Source organism: Protopterus annectens, chromosome 14.part0 (assembly GCF_019279795.1).
Source record: "Protopterus annectens isolate FY-2018-M chromosome 14.part0, PAN1.0, whole genome shotgun sequence".
NCBI lineage: Eukaryota > Metazoa > Chordata > Ceratodontiformes > Protopteridae > Protopterus > Protopterus annectens.
The window spans coordinates 441,976,139-441,996,613 of NC_056748.1; the positions used below are offsets into that span (position 1 = coordinate 441,976,139).

Below are 20,475 nucleotides of genomic sequence, written 5' to 3' on the forward strand. Positions count from 1 at the left end.
AACTGTAGCAGCATTCCTTGGAGACACCCCAGAAAAAGTCAGAAAGATTCAGCTAAGTGGTAGTGAGTGCACTGAGTAAGAGATCTGCAAGTAATTCAAACACACATAAATGCATAATATAAGCATATGCACACTTAACAAATACACAGCAATTCATGAATTATGCATTGATTCAAACCCGTCCCCAAACCAAATACAGTAGGTTACCTACACAAATATAGGGAGAGTTTAATAAGTCTATCAAATATGCAATCTATGCACAATATGCATACACACCAATGAATTATGCACAGATTGAAACTTCCCCATCTAAATAAATCAGGTTACTTTTCGATACTTAGTTTTACTCGCAATCTTTTTTTCTCCTTAAAACTAAAACAGTGCTACATGCTTAAATGTCAAAACAGACTGTTGAACTACAGTCTGCAAAGTCACTGTTGTAATCCACCCTCAGAACCTGTTTTGAAAATTTTTAGTGATTTGCCAGAAAATTCCAAGTTGTACAAGGGGCAGAGAGAATATGGGATGAAATCAAGAACCACACCTCTGAACTGCAACAATTCTGTACAAAACCAAAAATAATTGGGAAGCTAGTGAACAAAGTACCAAAATCAGTGACAGATTTTAAATATTGCTCTTTTAAGCTTAGAAAATTGGTAGCATAACAGGTTTTGCAATTTTAAATACTTCTCTTATCTACATAAAAACTTGATATCATAACGTTTCCCCAGTGATCCCGTCAGCAGTTTGATTATGCTTGCACAAGCGCTTCCTTGATGGTATAAAAAAGCTAGAGCAAGAATTACAGGCTGCGTCTGTCCATCATTGAAATAGGGACCACACCTGGGGTGTGTTTCTGATTTGCCATTCATTGATGCTGGTTTCTTATGAATAAGGTATGACAGATTTTGGCATGATTGTGCAACATGGAATCATGTAGCTTTCTGTTTCCTTCTGGTGCTTTTGTTACTCCTTGGGATATAATAAAATGTTATAATTTACTAACACAGAGGCCCTCCTCAAAGGGAAGTAGTGCAGATATGTGAGACAGCCATCATAACAATTTTCAAGGACACATACCTCAGCTCAGCTCATATTTATTGTCAACTTTTCAACAATCACTTTACTGTGTTTATGAAAGCAAAAACTCAATAACAAGTGAAGAAAGGCGCCAACGTTTACCAGAATCCACACAAAAAGTACCTCAGGAATGGAGATACATGAGGTGCTGTTGTTAAAACAGATTTATTGCACAAATCCACAAACTAGATTCACTACATAAAAAGCACATAAATGCAATTTTAAAACACCAGCGTTTTCGTCTCTCCCATAAAGACTTCATCAGATGACCATATTAATCCAATTTAACCTATATATACCCTTATTCATAAAAAAGAACCAATCAAATCAAGTTAATACATAATTAAATATTAATTAACCACATCACTTCAATTAATTTTCCCATAGAGCTGCATAGTGAAAATTTAAATCACAAAATTGTGTATATTGCACTCAAATACAATAAATAAGTTATTAAAAACATATATTTAAAACATATTATTTCTTGAATAAATATATGGAATTAAAATACTTTTTAATTAAAATTCATACAAATTAATCGCAAGCCTCAAAACAGTGTTATTACTTGGTGTGTATCCAAAACAAGGTAGTATTGCACCAACTAGTGGCAATAATAAAAAATAAAAACAAGCACAAACTATAGCTTAGTAGACCTCCATTTGAGTAGTGGAATGATAAATATATAATCATTTAGGCCCGGGGGATTTGATGCATCCAAGGTGACTTGCCACCACAGTTCCCTGAACTCAATTTTCTCCTCCATGGCCCACCTCTGATTTCCATTTTTACTTGTTCCAAGACAAAAAAGATGAAATCTGCTTTTAAGCATACCTTTGTGTGTTTATATAAAGCATTGGTTTCCTTTTTGTTCAAAAATGTCATATTTATGTTCATAGATCCTTCTCTTTAGTCTACGTTCAGTCTTACCAACATAGAAGGATCTACTTTCTACACACAAAGCAAGGTATACTATCACCATGGCTTCACAATTAAAATAATCTGGACTATTTACCCATCTATTCCTACCCTCAATGAAAATCTTGTCTGTATCCGCTATGTTTCCACATTGGGAACAATGACCGCACTTGTAGGTCTATTCTCCTCCTATTCTTTACCTTATTATTGCCATCATTTTCAAGCATGTTCTTTAAACTTTGTGAGTTTTTATAAACCACCTTCAAAAGGTCAGTGGGCAGTTTATCCAAATCTGAAATAGTTATAAATCTTTCCCACTCAGAGTTAATAATTCTCTTTGTGATTCCATTAAGGGCATTATATTCCAATACAATAGCTTCACTAAATGTAGCTTTTTGGTCATTTACTATAACATTATAAACCTGTTCTTTTTGTCCTCGAATGGGTTTAAATTTTGTATGCCTACCAGCTGTTACTTCTGCCCTAACCCCCCTAACTAGGTCCAACGGGTAGCCCCTTTCCAGAAACATTCCTTCCAATAACTCACATTTCTTCTGGAAATCATCATTCAAGGTAGTCATTTGGCTACCACGAACAAATTGACCCTTAACTATATTCCTTTTACAGTGTGGGGGGTGTGCACTTCTATAATAAAGGAATTACAGAAAGTGGGCTTTCTAAAAATCTTGGTTTCTAAATTACCATTTGCTTTATATACTTCAGCATCTAAGTATTGCAACCACTCATTTGAAAGAGTATAGGTAAAATCCAAAAAATTAGTAGTATTTTTCATATAACCCATAAACTCATCAAACTTCTCTCCGGTCCCTCTCCAAAACATTACTATGTCATCTAAAAATCTCTTATAGAGGGTCCAGTTTACTGCATAATCAGAACATAGTATTTACTTTTCCTCCCATTTAGCCAGTATGAGGTTAGCATAAGTTGGGGTACAGGCTGCCCCCATCACTACTATATATAAAATTATATTTTAAAACCATTTCCAGTAAGCCAACGCTACTATCTTCTCATCAAGGCTTAAATCAGCATCCTCAAAAATAATTTCTTCTAACATAGTTATACCTTCTTGGTAAGGGATACTTGAAAATAAGTCTATCACGTCTATCATAATGCATTTATGTGCTTTTTATGTAGTGAGTCTAGTTCATGGATTTGTGCAATAAATCTGTTTTAACAACAGCACCTCGTGTATCTCTATTCCTGTGGTACATTTGTATGTTTATGAAAGCAAAGAAAAAATGTACAGACATACCCTCAGATTCAGGAAGATAGATTCTCACCTCTCCTGTAAATTGCTTATTGCAGGTAGGTCAGTTTACACCATGGTTAAGAAAACTCAATTCAGAGACAGCTATGGTTGCAATGAGAAAGACCTCATTATCAGATTAACAGCGTATCTATGAATTGCCATTGTTTAACCGTAATACTTTTAAACCTGTGCCAAAGCAACAGCAAACAGGCAAAGGAGTAGTTGACCAACTACACAACTTTGTCCTTTTCTCCACTGTAGTGCGATCTCAGAGTTGATATATTTAGTTGAGGGGCAGCCCCCCACATGAGTGAGTTTGGTTTAGCTAGATTTGGGTCCATTGGGTTGCAGACAAGTATTTGTTTGCCCTTTAAGTATTCAGCGAATTGCAGAAGTGAATTTTACTGAATACGGGTCGACAATGTAGCATTCGATGGAAAGTTTTTTTCAGAGAACTGATATAGACCCCTTTGATGGTATTATATTTTTCCTCTAACTGTGAAAATGCATGCACCTTACCTGTACACTGCTTCCATTGAACTGAAGTCACACAAAAGTGAGAAAATGTAATTTAGAGACAGCTATGGCTACTACACACATACACACACACACACACACACACACACACACACACACACACAGACACACACACACAGAGATAAACCTACACACAACATCAAACAAACCCCCTTCACATAGCTGATCAGACCTACAGACACATTAACCCATTCACCCACATGCATGCTGCAACACACACTCACACACACACACACACACACACACACACACACACACACACATACACACACACACACACACACACACACACACGCACACACATGCATATGCTCTTTCACACATACAGACCCTTGATTTACTGCCTAACCCCTCCTAATGAAACAATCCAGGCATACACACATTCACACACGCCCATTCATCTGCTTTTATTCATGCCCCTGCAGACACAAATAGATGCTATGGTTCACAAATGCAGAATAACACACACTCTACCCCCACGTCTTTGCTGAACTTAATGTTTCCATTGAAGTGAATGGCTGACCTCCATCTTTGATGGTGTCAACTTTTCCTCCAACTGTGAAAATGTACACATATGGGCTATTCTCAGCCTATCTCAGCAGTGTAAATTGGGAGCAGCTGGCATTTCTGGAGAGAGCACATGCCTTATTACCATTAGCTACTCCCTTGGATTGTCACATTACCATGCAGCTCAGCCAAAGAGACACCCTTACACACTCTGGCTTCTGCTAGCAGGACGCCTCAGTGGAAGGGAAATCTATGAGCTGAAAAAGGTCACATTGTGGGGGAACTGTTGATGTTAAGACTTCCCACTCACAGTAATCCTTTCTGAATCTCAGTCATATTTATAAAGAAAATACAAGCACAGATGATGAAAACTTTCTTAAAAAGTGATAAAGAAATGAAATGCTGAATTACAAGCCATGATAATGCGAATGCTAATCTATTAATAATGCTAATGTGGGCTATTTTAAACAGTTAACCTTTGTTCAGTCATCATTTGTAGGGTCAATATGAATATTATTGTGTAAAGTCCAAGGGTTACAGTGAATTAATCAGAAGATCAGGATACAAACTGAGTGGAGTATTAGAAATATGTGGCTTTAGCTGTGAGTGCTTTGAATTCTGACCCTTTCTTATACTAAATACTTAAAACAGTTTGAATGAGGTACACCCAGAAGAAATGCACTTTTTAATAACTGTACTGTAACAGCATTCCTGAATGTACTTAGGGTAATAGTGTGTACACTAGAGATCTTGAAATGTTTATAATGAGGATTGTAAGTATCATTAGGGTGAGTAACATGGTTTCTGGCACTTTTTTTTTTAAATTGATCACAAAACGTGATTTGAATGAAATGCACCAAAAAAAATTACACAGTGTACATGAATTATACTAGTATTTTTGAACATGTATAGGTCTGTACCGGAGTAATAGCATACCTGGAAGGTATATAATGATGATGTGAATGACCTGGGGATGACAGCTGTTAAACGGATGCTGTATTGTAGGGGCTGCATAGCAGAGACTAGGAAACCAGATAATTAAATGACCCTGGAACCCACTAATTGTTAAATGGGAATGCTGTGCCTGAGTGGGATGTTACAGGCTAGCAAGGAAGACATTTTTTGTTATAACTGAAGTCAAGGACTCTTTCAGAAGAAACACATGACATTAAGGCCTATGAAGTACTTGTCTTGGTAAAGCAAGCAATAATATGTCCTTTTTGACTGAATACATCATGAGTTTTTAGGATACTTGTAGCATTGGGCATTTGGACGCATCCTTCTGTTGATTGCTAAATGGAGTACAGTACCAACATATGCACAACATGGGCCTACATTCACAGACACACAACTGTACCCTATGGTGAGTGGTGGCTGAGATTGTGATTGTGTGACTGTGTGTCTGTATCTGTATGTGAGTGCGTACATGCATTGGGTGTGTGTGTGTGTAGACCTAGGCATTTCCATAGTGCTCAGCATGCTTCAGAGACTATCAGTGCACTTGTTCTGAGTATTCCTGTGTACATCCAAATTAATTTCTAGGCATCTGCTGGTCATCTACAATCATCTGTGCTGCTAACTCACAATCTGAACGACTCTAATTTACACAAGATGCCCTCACTACTACAGAGTTATGGATGTCCAAAAAACATCTGGCCTTAATCCTCAACAAAACTAAACTGTTTCTTTTTTTACCTAAAAAAAATCCACTCCACTAAACAAGGAAAATGTAACCATCCAAGCCCAAAACAACACTATAATTGAAGTCACACCATATAACAAACTGTTAGGCATCATCACAGATGAAAATTTGACATTTGACCTGCACATTCAAACCAATATTAAAAAGCACACCAAAAACTGGGCACCCTCTATAGACATAAATACTTTCTCAACTGCTCTACAAAACTATCTCTCACCTCTTCCTTCTTCCATCGCTTATGTACAGTGCACCTCTCCTGACCAATATTCAGGCCTCTCTGAAATATAAGCTAGCCTCATGCTACAACAAAATTGCTAAATTTGTAACAAATGCAAATTATTCTTCTCACCACTGCTCATCAGTACACCTAATAAACTGGTTGGAACTACCACAGTATCTGACACTCATTCAATTAACCACTGCTCACAAACTTATTTATAAACCATCTAACTGCCCCCTCCTTGTCTTCATTACTCACACAATATCACCCAAACAGACCTTTCCGATCCAATAACCAACTGCTCCTAAATGTAGTGAAACCTACCCATACAGCAGAACAAATGCACTTCTCCTTCACTGTAGCTAAGCTATGGAATAGTCTCCCACCATCAATAAGATCTGTCAGCAGTACCCCTCTCTTTAAGAATGCCCTAAAACAACATCTGTGTACACTATGGCAGTGCAACTGCGCAAAGACTGTAGTTCCTATCACCTGAGCTCCCATCTCCACTCACCTCATCTCACTCTTTAAAGCCAGACACATATATTTAACTGCTCTGATGGATTCTGCCTCTACACTCTAACTCTATGCTCTTATCCCAAGACTGTGTTCCTAAACTTCTAAACTTCTCTTATGGTTGAACCTTCAACCCTACCCCTACTGCCCATCCTGGCAATAGCCCAAACTCTCTAAAACCCACCTAGTTATAACTCTCTCATCTTGCATAAAATTCACTCCTAGCTCTACCTCACCATCCGGATCTACTGCATATCATGTATGGTACTGTTAAAAACCTTGCTCTAGCTGCTCAGTTACTGTTTTGTTTTGAACCACTGCATGTTTATCAGAATGTAATGTCTATTAGTTCTCCACTGGATGTGCTCTATTGAACTTGTACTATGCTACACATTGTAATGTATCCTTATAGTATATGTATATGGTTTTGTATTGAACTACTGTACATTTTTCAGAATGTAATGTCTATTTGCTCTCCTCTGTATGGTGCTGTCCTGAATTGCACTATGCTGCTCATTTGTAATTTATGTTATTGTTTGCCACATATTATACTTTATGTACTGTGTAATACTTATTCTATGTTTACGGAGCTTTTCTCCCCAGGCTTCCACCGAAAATGGGCTCACCTTAGCCCAATGGACTATCCTGGTAAACAAATGCAAATAAATAAATAATATTGGTTTTATAATTTAATATAAGTTCTGGATGTACATATTACAGATTTAAAAACAAACTAAAAATGGGTGTTTCATGCTGCAAGTTGTCTGAAAGAAATTCAGAGTTTAAGTGGATGTTCATATGCTCAGATGTCTTTTTCAGGCAGAATGAGTAGAGTTAACATTAATAATGTTGGGGGCATGTTATTCCATGAATATGTTAAATGGGTGTTAAGGTTCCATGGAGATCAGTGCTCTACCCTGGAAAACAAATAAGAAATAAAATAAAATGTACAAGGTAACAGTAGTTCATAAGCATCCTAAATTGATATGGATGAGAATGGAACAAATACTTCAGATAACAGTGAGCCTCCTTGTCAAAGTGAGCATCATCAAATCTAACTTAGACAAATTCGACTTAACAAATGCAGTCTATTCTGCAAAGGCCATCTTCACTAACAGGTGAAATATTTTTGTCTCAGTAGTTGGGGTCTGCAGCAATTGGAGTAAATTGTTCTTTTTCTTGAGTTACAATAATTGTGGGGTGAATATATATAAATAATTTGGGAGTGCAGGTAGTTTGAGAAAATTCTGTCCACCTGAGAAGATACTACTTTTGTTATATTTTATATGTAGTCTTCTATCAAGAAAACTGTTTTTGGTATCAATGAAACTTCCTTTACCAAAATGAACTTAACATTTTGGCATTTAGAGTCAAGATATCTCATTTATTTTAAACTGTTCCGGTCAGAAAGATCTAGTACATAACATCCTATTTCATTAGTATAAAATGGAAAAAAATAACAACAAATTTAAGAGCATACTACATTTCATTGTATAAATCCAGGTAAATTACCTAGACATCTAAAACTGTTAACTGTTTCACTGCTGATAATGTAATCAGTTATTGTAAGTGCTTAAAATGTAGCTCCTTATTGGAGGGTTCTATGCCCATACCTGGTAGATGGATCATTGACACTGCTAAGTGTGTCATCCTTCAGATGAAACTTTAAACCAAGGCCCTATATACAGTACAGTTCATATAAAGTATATTTCTTCTGGGTGTACATCATTGCATGTAAAAGATCTCTTGGCATCTATCAAAAATAGTAGGGGTCCTTTATTTTAATAAGAATGTAGTCACATTATTTTCACTATTTACAATATTTGCAATGTTTAGGATCTTATTAACAAAATTCTATATATTACTTATCTACATATGTTTGCAAAACTTTATTTTATACTTTAAGCCTTTCTATAAAAACACAATGTGTGCTTATCTGATCCCCACTCTAACTTCTACAGCCAGAATCTAATTTTTATAGGACCATAGGAAGTTACTAGGCTAATGGCCCTTACAAGCCAAGCCAAGTTCTAACTTTATTTCCATGAAAGTTTGCATACCCAGGACTAAAATCCAGGATCATCCACTTTGCAATCTAACACTCGGCAGAAATGTTGTGGTGATATCTGTAAAGTCCCATTTAACATTATACATTATTTCTTTAACCCTTTGACTCTAAATAACCCGTATAACATTATATATTTTTCTATCCATTTTCTCAAAATATTCTTTGTTTTTATATTTATAAAAGCTGTATTCAGTCATGTCCACGATTATGTCATCCACTCCATTTATACTATCCAAATAATTTTCTTCTCCTACTTTTTTCCATGCCTTTACAATTCTTTTACATTTTTCATCATCACACTTATTACATACTCTTTCATTTATTTTTTAAAGGGCATATTAGCCTTCACTGGCAATTTCTTTATAGCAAGTCCCCACGAAAAATCTTGACATTTAGCAACATTTTCACATTTCTCATCTGTCTCTTTTATGGCTTTAAGTTTGCTTTCTTCTAGTTCTTTCCATGGATATACATAGAAACATTTCCCCATTATATTTCATACCATGTTTTCTGTCTTTCTTCCAAGTCTTCCATATTTATTTTCCACTTTATGATTTATTTTGTCTTAATAAGCCCTTATCTCCTCATTTTTCTATTCTCTTTCTCTTCTGTACCTTTTAACCATATCACATTTTTTATTGTATTTACATTTTAAAAATTTAGTTACTAAAGTCTCAGTATTATCCCTTATCCATTTGAGCACTTTATACAAATTTAAAGGTGCTGCATATACTATAGGGTCAATTAACCCTAGACACCCTTCTTATTTTCCTGCATACAAAATTCCTCACTTCACAGGGTTCAGTTGTGGCCTACATATAAAAGAAAATATAATAGTCTTTCATATATATTGCAGACATATTAAATATTCCAGCTAAATACACTCATTTTCCAAGAACCACTGAATTCAACAAATAAGCTTTTTTCTTAAATGACAATCTAAATGTCTTCCAAAAATCACACTTATATTTGATCTTTGTTACATTCTTTCATCACAAATCTAAAATTTCCTGCTTACCAAATCTAATCCATAATATTTCCCCTTTTTACATATTAAATTCAATTTTTCTTATATTACCCTCATATCCAAATCCTTTAATTTCCTCTTTATACAAATTCATACCTATTATTTGCGAACAATTATTTAAGTCCATTATTAACTCATCCATCCCAACTGTCTGTTAAGATATTAATTAATGTCATCGGCATAGGATAACATGACCGGGATCTCAATTTCTTCTCTAGTTATGTTTTACATATTTCATATCCTGATTTAATATTACCTGTTACTGCATTCATTATTAATGCAAATATTATGCCACTAAAAGGGCATCCTTATCTAATTCCTCACTTAATGCTTATTTCTTCACTTACCTACCCATTCATCAATACTTTTAATTGTATTTATAAGACACAACACAAATTATTTATTTTTACACATATTATAAGAATTAAATATATCCCACAGACTTCCATGTTGTATAGAATCAAAGGCTTTACTTAAATCACCTACAATAATTAACAGTTTATCATGTCTATTTAATATGTTGTCCACTAATTTTTTAACTACCATTAATAGTTATTTGTATCCTTTACCTTTAATACTATATATGACAGCATGTAAGACATGTAAAAGTTTACCTTCCATACATTTTTGTATGCTCTTCATAAAGATATTAAAATACTTATTATTTAATGTTATAGGCCTCCAATTCCAAAAATGATTTATATCATCCTTTTTCTGTATAAATTTAAATACCCCACTACATAGTTCCTTATAAGTAAAACCCACATCCAACCATTCATTTAACACTTCATCCCATCCCCTATCTATTCCTTCCCCAGCTTCTCAAAGTCTCAACTACATCCATTTCTCATCACCTCACTACCCATACCACCACTCCCTTCTCCACTAACCATGCCCCTACAGCCCAGTTCTCAGACATGTCTCTCTTACACATACTATTCATCCCATTACTGCTAACTGCTGTCACCTTAACAACCCTCCTGTAATCTACTTAAAATCCCCCACTTGCCCTTTAACAAACCCACCTCTATCTGACCTCTCTTACTTCAACATAGCACCCCACATTTACAACTCCACAAGTATTGAACTATTCCCATATAGATACCTCCACCATGTTAGCCCCTCATTAATACCACTAAAACAACTACCTATACTCCCAAAGATCCCCCCCAAGTACAAGTAAAAAAACTAATCTGGATTTATGTGGAGACATACACCCCAACCCTGTACCTACTCTCACCTAATAAAACACAGCCATCACAAACAATTCCCCCAAACCAACAATAAATCAAACCTCACCGCTACTGTACAACATATCCAAAAATAGCTCTGCCATCCTCCTCATAAATATAAACCTCAGAAGTCTCTTAAACAAAATACATGAACTCCACTCTTCCCTATCACTTTACACTCCTGACATTGCTGTACTAACTAAAACCTGGCTTAAACCCACATAAACAATAGTGAAATCATTCCCCCTGGCTACAATATTCTCAGACAAGCCAGGACAGCAAAATGAATTGGAGGAGTAGCAATTCTATATAAGACACTCTTAATTTCGAAAAACTGCAGGTAAACATCCCAGATATAGATAACACAAAACTCAGCATCACGCCTAAAAATCAGTAACAGCAAACATATCGTCTTACTAGCTGTATACATGCCACCAAATAATAACCCCTCCACAATAGAAAACCTTCTCTCATGGGCCTCTGCCACATTTAGCCAAGAAACTATACTAGTTGGTGATTTCAATACCAATTGGCAAACCTACTTGTCAGATAAACCCTCAAATCATATCAACCTACATGGTTTAACCCAATTGAATCATTTACCCACCCACTAAAGTTGACAAAACCAGCAACAAACAATCCATTCTTGACTGGACCCTGACTAACAAATCCTCTCTAATCCACCTTTCAGTATTTCTACCTGACAGCCTTAGTGACCACCTACTAACCTTCTTTCTAAGACACTATAGCTCACCCACAAAACCAAAGTCATATAAACAAATTCGTAATACAAACATTTCTCCATAGACATCTTTAAACAAATACTACTAAGCAGTAACTGGTCCCCATTAAAATACCAACCACTAGATGCAGCAGTCGATTATTTCAGTAATATATTTCTTGATGTGCTAAACACACTTGCCTCCATAAGACAAATAAGAACAAAAACTAACAACTGTCCATGGCTCTCTAAAGAAACCAGTTACTAAAACAAAGACATAAATTCTGGTATCAACATATAACCAACAAATCAAAACCTTCCTTAGACATCTACCACCACCTAAGAAATGTCTGCAAAAAGCAAATCAGAGCTGATAAAAAAAAACTGCACTATATAAACATTCAGTCCAAGCATCAAAACAACCCACAAAAATTCCAGGCTTCCATCAGTCAGCTTATCCAGCCAGGCCACACCCCCACCTCATCCCCAAATATCAGAAACACGGAAGAAATCATAGCGTCCAACTTTAACTCATTTTTCATGAACTCCATCCTTTCACTTATAAAAAACAAAAATAGCCTGCAACAAATCATCCTCCCTACTATTACCAATTCACCTACCTCACTCAACTCATTACATCCGAGTGACATCTCCAGGTGCATCTGCAGTTACCTCCTACTGATGTCACTAGGCGTCAAATATTGCTTGTTCATACTTGCATCAATAATTCCAAAATCATGCTATGTACAGTGTTTTAAAAGAGTTCATCTGAAGCTTACACAATGGCAAACTCAACTGTATTAATATTTGACATCTGTCTAGAGCAGGTAAAGAGATATTAAATGTTGTTTTTATGATATTAATTATTCTAGATATAATGTTCACATTTTTTCTAAGTATCTCAACAACCAAGTAACACAGACAGAACTCCTTAGCTTCATATGAAAGCTGCCAGCTAGATGAATAAAATGCTGCTGACAGTATGCATGTAACTTGAGTGGTTGTTGAGATATTGTAAGTTTACAAAATATTACAAACGTAGTAGTTACTGTGTTTACTGTGACTTATAAAATTTGGTTTAAAATCTAGAACCTAAAGAATACTACCACTATAAAAAGTAGTTTGTGCTGAAGAGTTTGCTATTTATACTTCTTTCATAACTTCTGTGGCTCCAGAGGCATGAACATTTGTTTGAAATGTGAGGACATAATATGATTCTGTCAAAAGGTTTAGGCTCCGCCTATTGGAAGTTACAGTGCAAACTTCCTGAGCTGCATTGGAGTGAATGAGTTAAACCCATCCAAACAAGAACAATAAAGAAATTGCTAAGCCAACTGAAACCCACAACCCTTGCCACTGACAAACTGCTGAACGACTACCTCACATTAGCACCTAATATCAGCTGCTGGCCAGTTTCAATACTGATGAATAGATCTATCACATACAGTATGTACCTAAAATCTGGAAAATCTATGTAATCCCACTCCACAAAGGAGGCTTCTCGCTAGAACTGTTTAACTATAAGCCAATATCTATACTATCCCCTCTTTCTAAAATCTTAGAAAAGTGCACCCAGTCTCAACTGATGCAACACCTACTATCTAATAAGCTCGTTTCCCACGTACAACATGGATTTCAGCCCGGCCATAATACCACCACGGCACTCCCCAAATTTACCAGTACTGTCAACCAACTAAAAAATAATGGCCAAATGGTTGCCTCAATATTTCTCGACATGTCAAAGGCATTTGACACAATGTCGTACGAACAACTCCTACATGAGCTTGCATCACATGACATATTTAAAAACACTCTCATTTGGTTTCAAAATACCTCTCTGTCCGCTGTCAATCAGTCAAATGGCAAGATGACCTCTCCTCCCCACTTCCCATTACAGTAGGTATTCCACAAGGCTCAATTCTTGGGCCTCTGCTTGTCACAGTTCTGACCAGTAACCTACACAAAGCTACTAACCTTGCTTCCATCATACAGTATGCAGTTCCACTGTCATCTGCACTGCACCTACCCTATAACAACTACAAGACAATACTCAAAATCTTTTACTGCCATCGAGTCTTTCTTAGAAAAATACCAGCTCGTCCTTAATCCCAACAAAACCAAACTAATGCTGTTCCCTAACCAATGTCACAAAACACACTCCCCCCACCATGACTTTACAATCACCTCATCCAATCACACTCTAATTCAACCCACCTCAGAAACCAAGCTACTAGGTATGATTCTAGATGACAAGTTAAAATTTGACAAACATAAATCTCATGCCATCAAAAAGGCCCACATTAAATTAGGTTCCCTTTACAGAATAAAACCTTTCTTTACAGATTCTTCCAGACACACTATTGCCAGGACCCACCTACTATCCACTTTACTCTATACCTCCTCTGTATTTACTAACCTCAAAAAATCAGACTTAAGCAAACTTGAATCATGCTACCATATGATAGCCAGATTTGCCTCTAACCTGCCCCACAGAACCCATCGTTGTCTTGCTGTGAAACAACTCAAATAGCTAGAGCTGCCCACTCTACTAACCCAAAACCAACTTATCGTAGCCCGTTCCATAGTTTACTTACCCAACAGATGTCTATCCCTACAGGACCTAGGACAAACCCACCTCAATAACAGGACTCTATGATCCTTAAAAAATTAATACTCGAAGTTACAAAATCCAACAACAGCTTTGGAGACTCACTGTATTCCAACTACGTAACTAAATCATGGAACTCCACCCCCCCCCCCGAACATACTAAACACAGCAAACCTAATGCACTCCAAAAAACTGCTAAAGTCCCACCTAAATGACAACTGGTTATGCTCCTGCTCCTCACCAGGCTGAGCCCATTTCTCCCATCCTCACCCTTTCCAACTACTTTCCACTCTCAATATATCTCTATTTGCTTACTGATCCCATGTGATTATAAGTATAACAACATTAAGCATAACAATTTACAGTATCAAACAGGCATATCTGAGACACTGCTCCATTTTATATTAAGCTATTGTATCTCTGAAACACTAGTCCACTGAATAATTTCTTGTTACTAAGTGTATGCCAAAATATGTGTTACTAAGTGATTCTGTTAGCTTTATTACTAACTTGAACTATGATAATATGTGTTACTATGTGATTTATTCTATCATTTCTTTGATTGTTTCACTATTGTTTAAAATACTGACTGTTATGTTGTTATTATGTGGAGTTTTTCTCCCCAAGCCTCAGCTGAAAATGGGCAAACTTGCTCAGTAGGGCTTCCCTGGTAAACAAATGTTAAATAAATAAATAAAAACACTTATCTAAAACAATTCTTTAGTACTGATGTCATTTTGTTGTACATCTTGTATTCTATCCCATCTGCTCCTGCTGCTGTTTCTAAATTTATTTTTCTTAATATTTTGTTCAGTTCTTCTGCTGTTATTCTCTTTTCTAAATCCCTATTATCTCGATTTGATAATGATTTTACCTCCCGTATCATATTTTGTTCTATCTTATCACCAAATAATTCTTGAACATAACACACTACTATTTTCTTTATGTTTTTTCTCTCTTTCCCTGCATTAAACTCGCTTTCCCTAATTACACATTTTTTTTTTCATTATTTTACTAAGATACAGAGCTACCTCCTCTTTTTCCCTGAAAGGAATATATTTGAATAATACGTTTTTGATCTTTTTCTTGATTTATCCTATAAATTTCTTTATCATTGATAAAATACTTATAATTATTTTCCTCTAGATTATCAAATGCTATTTCACTTATCATACTATAACTTTTATGCTTATTTCCTCTTATTCATTTCATAAGTTATATAACATTTTTATATTTATTCTTAAAAGAAATCCACCATTCTGACCTTCCTATAATTCTAAGTCCATTTCCCCATTTTCCGTCCCATGCTTTCTTGTTCAATCTTTTTTAAATGTTTACCTATTTTAGTACTATGTTCATTTCCTTTATCTCTTTCCAAGTACCTCTGTGATCTGAAAAACAGTTTCCACACCATCTTTCTCAATCAGTATTCCTTCAGATATCAAAAAATAATCTATCTCTTCTAAGAAGTCTTCTACTATATGTCCAGCCACTGCTATTCCAAATGATGAATTTACCACATCTCATATCCATAGCTTTCTTAATGTCACCACCTTTTTTCTCATTTTTCTATAAATCACAATTAAAGTCTCCTGCCATGATAATTTCTATATTTACAAACACATCATTTATAATTTGATTAAACATATTTTCCCTTTCTTTATTTGTAACATTAGCATACATCCCAATTAATCTGTACACCTTCTGTTTCTATCTTATATCTATAATTATTACCCTTCCAACTATTACTTATGTTGTAGCCAGAATTTTAACTATGTTCTTTGCTATTCCTGCACAAGTATCTTGACTTGAATTCCAGGCTATATCATTTCCCCGTATAATTTCTTTTGCAACCTGTCTTTCTTCATTATATCCATTTCCACTTTTTTACACCATCCTATAATAACTAACCTTCTGGCTACACTTTTTAAAGTATTTATATTTACAGTTAGTATTATGGCACAGCAGATAGTGTTGTTGCCTCACAGCAAGAGGTTCACTGGTTCAGTTTTCAGCTGGGATGCATTCTGTGTAAAGTCTGCATGTCCTTCCTGTGTTCACATGGGTTTCCTTCAAGTGCTCCAGTTTCCTCCCACATTCCAAAGGCATGCAGTAGGTGGATTGGACACTCTAAATTGGCCATAGGTTTGAGTGTGTGGTGTGGAAGAACTACCATGGCAGGGCTAGCCACCAGGTGGTATAAACCTTGGCTCTAGATGATTGCCACTGTTGAAGTGATACCCTGACACCATATGTGGAAATGGGAAAAAAAGGTTGTAGATGGATGGATTCTACAATTGTCTATTTTTCTTTTCCACAGTATACTATAGGATAAATACAATTAACCCTTCATCCTTTTCCTTTCTTTTTTCTTTCATGTTTAACCCTATAAAATTTATTTTACTCTCTCGTACCCATTTACCGGTAGATTTTTTCTTTTAACAATTTTCCAACTGACATCTTCTTCATCAATAATTTTGGACCCAAGGGGGCATGGCTAGGATGCTGAACTGATAGCTGCACTTCATTTCAGCTCTCTTACCTCAATACAATTCCTGACAGGAATTTTACAAAATAATATTTAATTTGAAGAAATATTTATTACTAACTTATTTATAATAACTTTGCGCATCTATAAGAAAAATTGTATTGCCAGAACTTGAATAATTCCTGTCAAATTAATTACTAGAAAATCAGCACCAATATCAGCTTTACAGCATGAGTCATCTAAGGAATACAGCACAAGACTCTTCTCTCAAAAAAGACCTGCAATCTCTCATTACAAATATACAGGAACTTACAATAAAAATCGACAAGATGGACAATAAAATAGATACTTTTAAAAAAAAGTGCTCACAACAACTGGAACAGCTTCAAGAAATGTTTACACAGCAGAACGGTCAGATATCACTTATTGAACAGTCATTAAGTAGTAACATTGACGCTAGAGTCCAAATAGAAGAACAACAAACTGAATTCTTACTTCAACAGAACACATATTTACTAGAAAAGCTTGATGATATGGAAAATCGAACAAGAAGAAATAATATTAGAATATATGGTCTACCAGAAAAATCTGAAGGGGACAATATGATAAACTTTCTTACCACCTGGATACCAGATGTAACAAAAATACCTGAAGCTCTTTCATATGGTATAGAACGTGCGCAAAGATCACTAGCAGCTTTCTCCGGGTAAGAACAAGCCGAGATCTATAATTGTGAGACTTTTTTCTACACAAGATAAAGATCTTATTTTAAGAAATGCTTGGGCAAATTCTGCCATCAAATACAATGATTCATTAATAAGATTTGACAATGATTATTCTACAAAGGTGGTTTCAAAAAGAAAAGAATTTCTACCAATAATAAAAACCTTGAAGAAAAAGCAATTGAAAGTCCATCTTTTATTCCCAGCAAGACTGAGAGTTTTTCTACCAAATGGAATAAAAATCTTTGAAAGAGTAGATTCAGCAATAAAATACCTTACCAACAACAACATCCTAACACATGAAGAATCTATGGACTGGACAATAAGTACACCGAAAAGAAATGCTGAAGTAAATAATTGGAAAACTGTTGAGCAAAAGAAAAAAAAACTAAAGGACAAATAATCTTACATATGTTATATTCTATAAAAATCTAAATAATAATACTAACAACAAAAGAAAAGTTCTTACTGTCTTCAAGTTACACCGAAACAGGTACTGTTTTCAATTATACTTTAAATGTCAAAATTAGCATAAATCTAAATACATTTATCTCATATCACATCAATATACTAAGCATAATTTAAACATTACTCTATTTTTCATTATTATCCATCTATTATTTTCATATTCTTAATCAGAGTAATCAATGCATAATAATGTTCTCAAATATTTATTTATTTATTTGTATATTTATTTATTTATTTATTTTCTCTCTTTGTGTTTTGTTGTTTTTATTTTTCTCTTCTTTTTATAAAGTCTTCATTAACTTATAATACTTTAATCAGTATATGGTTATATTGCTTAATAGGTATATATAACTTATTATCAGTTACATCCCTGACAGCATTACTTTTTATAAGTTAAAAGTGTCCATGTTTGGATAAACGCTAATGCTGGGCGGAAATGTGTTGCTTTTGAAATGAAGTATTTCAGTTTAGATGTATTATAAGACTACTTTAAATAATCTTAAAAGATGCCTTTAACCCATATGCGCATATTGATATAGCACAGTGAAAAAATATGTTTTAAGTGATATTTTGAGGGTATAAGTCAGGTGTGTTGTGGCTCCGGACATCCGGAGTTTCGAGATGCTTGTGAATAGCTTAGATATCCTGTTGTCTTTTCTTTTGTAGAGAAATAAGGCATAGCATGTTTAAAATGCAAAGTTTGATAGTTGTGAACACTACTCCACAAACTAGAGTGCTCGTGTGCACACTACATGAGTTTGTCACAAAGTAAGAGAAGGGAAAAGAAAAAAGAAAAAAACACATACCTTTTCCCGCTTGGTTCTCGAGACAATTTAACAGCCACAAACATCACTAGAAACTCAAGTTACTTATTGCTTGTCACATTTAGTTGTGTACGCCATCCCCTGACTCTTTCTAATTGATATCTAGTCAGGAAATAAGCTAGGTTCACATTTAAAGATACAGGAACCTAAATTCCTTGTAAGGAAACATAAATAACATATGAGGTTCATCTAAATATACACAGATATATATTTTCTGAAGCACTTTCAGCTTATGGCTTCTGATGTCTTCTAGAACCTTGATAGATAAGGACATATATCTGCTTGTCTTTCTGTCAGTTTAGTTTTCCATACATTTTAGCTATCCCTTACTCTGTTTTGTATAGCAGAGTTTAAAGAGCAGAAATTAATATTCAGCAAATAAAATCGCTGCTGTTTTACAAATTCTCTAAAGAAACTAGTAAATGTCAAGCAACGGACAGGTTTATTTTAAGGAAAATTGCCGTTTGCCACACTGGTGCTCCTACAAAATACTACTAATGTCCTGCTACCAAAATATGCCCTCAAGTGGACAAATGGGATGCAACAAGAAGGTTAAATGTACATTTAGCAAATCAAGCATTTAAATAACAGTATAATATACTAGATAGGGAAAGAAAAAGCAATAATCATATAAACAACTATAATAAGTAACATAACAACAGAGGATTTAACCCAATGTGTCAAGTATACAATATTTATATCCCATATAGGTTTGAACTTTGTCGAAGCATCTGTGTTCTACACACATATTGTATTAAATCCAATTAGAGTAGCAGAGGGAGAGACTTAGCCCACACCATAATTTATTACTACGTTACCATGCATTGTGAACATACATTGTGGCAGGTACTCAGTGAGCTATCCATCCTTAGATGGCTCATGCTGTTCCCATTTACTTATCTGAATAATGACTGCAGCTGTACTCTTCTTATTATATTACCTGGCTGTGGCTTCACCTTTCTTATAATATTACCTGGCTTTTTGCATTATCAAGAATGGCACAATACTAGTGTATGTGGGTATATCATGTTACTGTTAGTGTAAACAAAAATGCTTGACAATGCAACCGTAGTTCTCAAACCTTTCTGCAGACAAATGTATAGCATTGTCTAGCAGTTGAGAGCCTGATTGTTCCTGATCAGCAGGCCTGTATTTTCATGTTCCAATATGACTACATGAAAAGATGCCAATATTAGTTTGCAAGTTTAGTAAGCAGTAAATTCATCAGGGATTAATTCGAGGGGACACTTATATTATAGCTAAAGCACTTGACATTTGATAAGAGTATCCTCTCAATGATGCGCTCTATCTACTCAGTAACTGTAAAACAACTTTTTCTGAGAAACATTGTTGTAATGCCAGTTAATTATTTGAATTAAATATTTCTGTATACAGTCATAAAGCAATTACCAGGATAAATAATACTCTTGCAGTGCATGGATCACCATAGCTATCCTCTGATGTTAGAAGAAAAACAAGCTACTTAAACACCTTTTTGATGTAATAAAGGTATTACCCCATAGTTTAAATACATTTTGTCTATTTACTGCAAAGTGGGTTAGGAATTTTA

General features: G+C 35.1%; 1 protein-coding gene across 1 annotated transcript in view; it reads left to right on the top strand.

Annotated features, from left to right (window-relative positions):
• Positions 1 to 20,475, top strand: part of CRMP1 (collapsin response mediator protein 1) — an 808,535-nt gene that overhangs the window by 436,612 nt on the left and 351,448 nt on the right. The gene's annotated exons all lie outside the window — the stretch shown is intronic.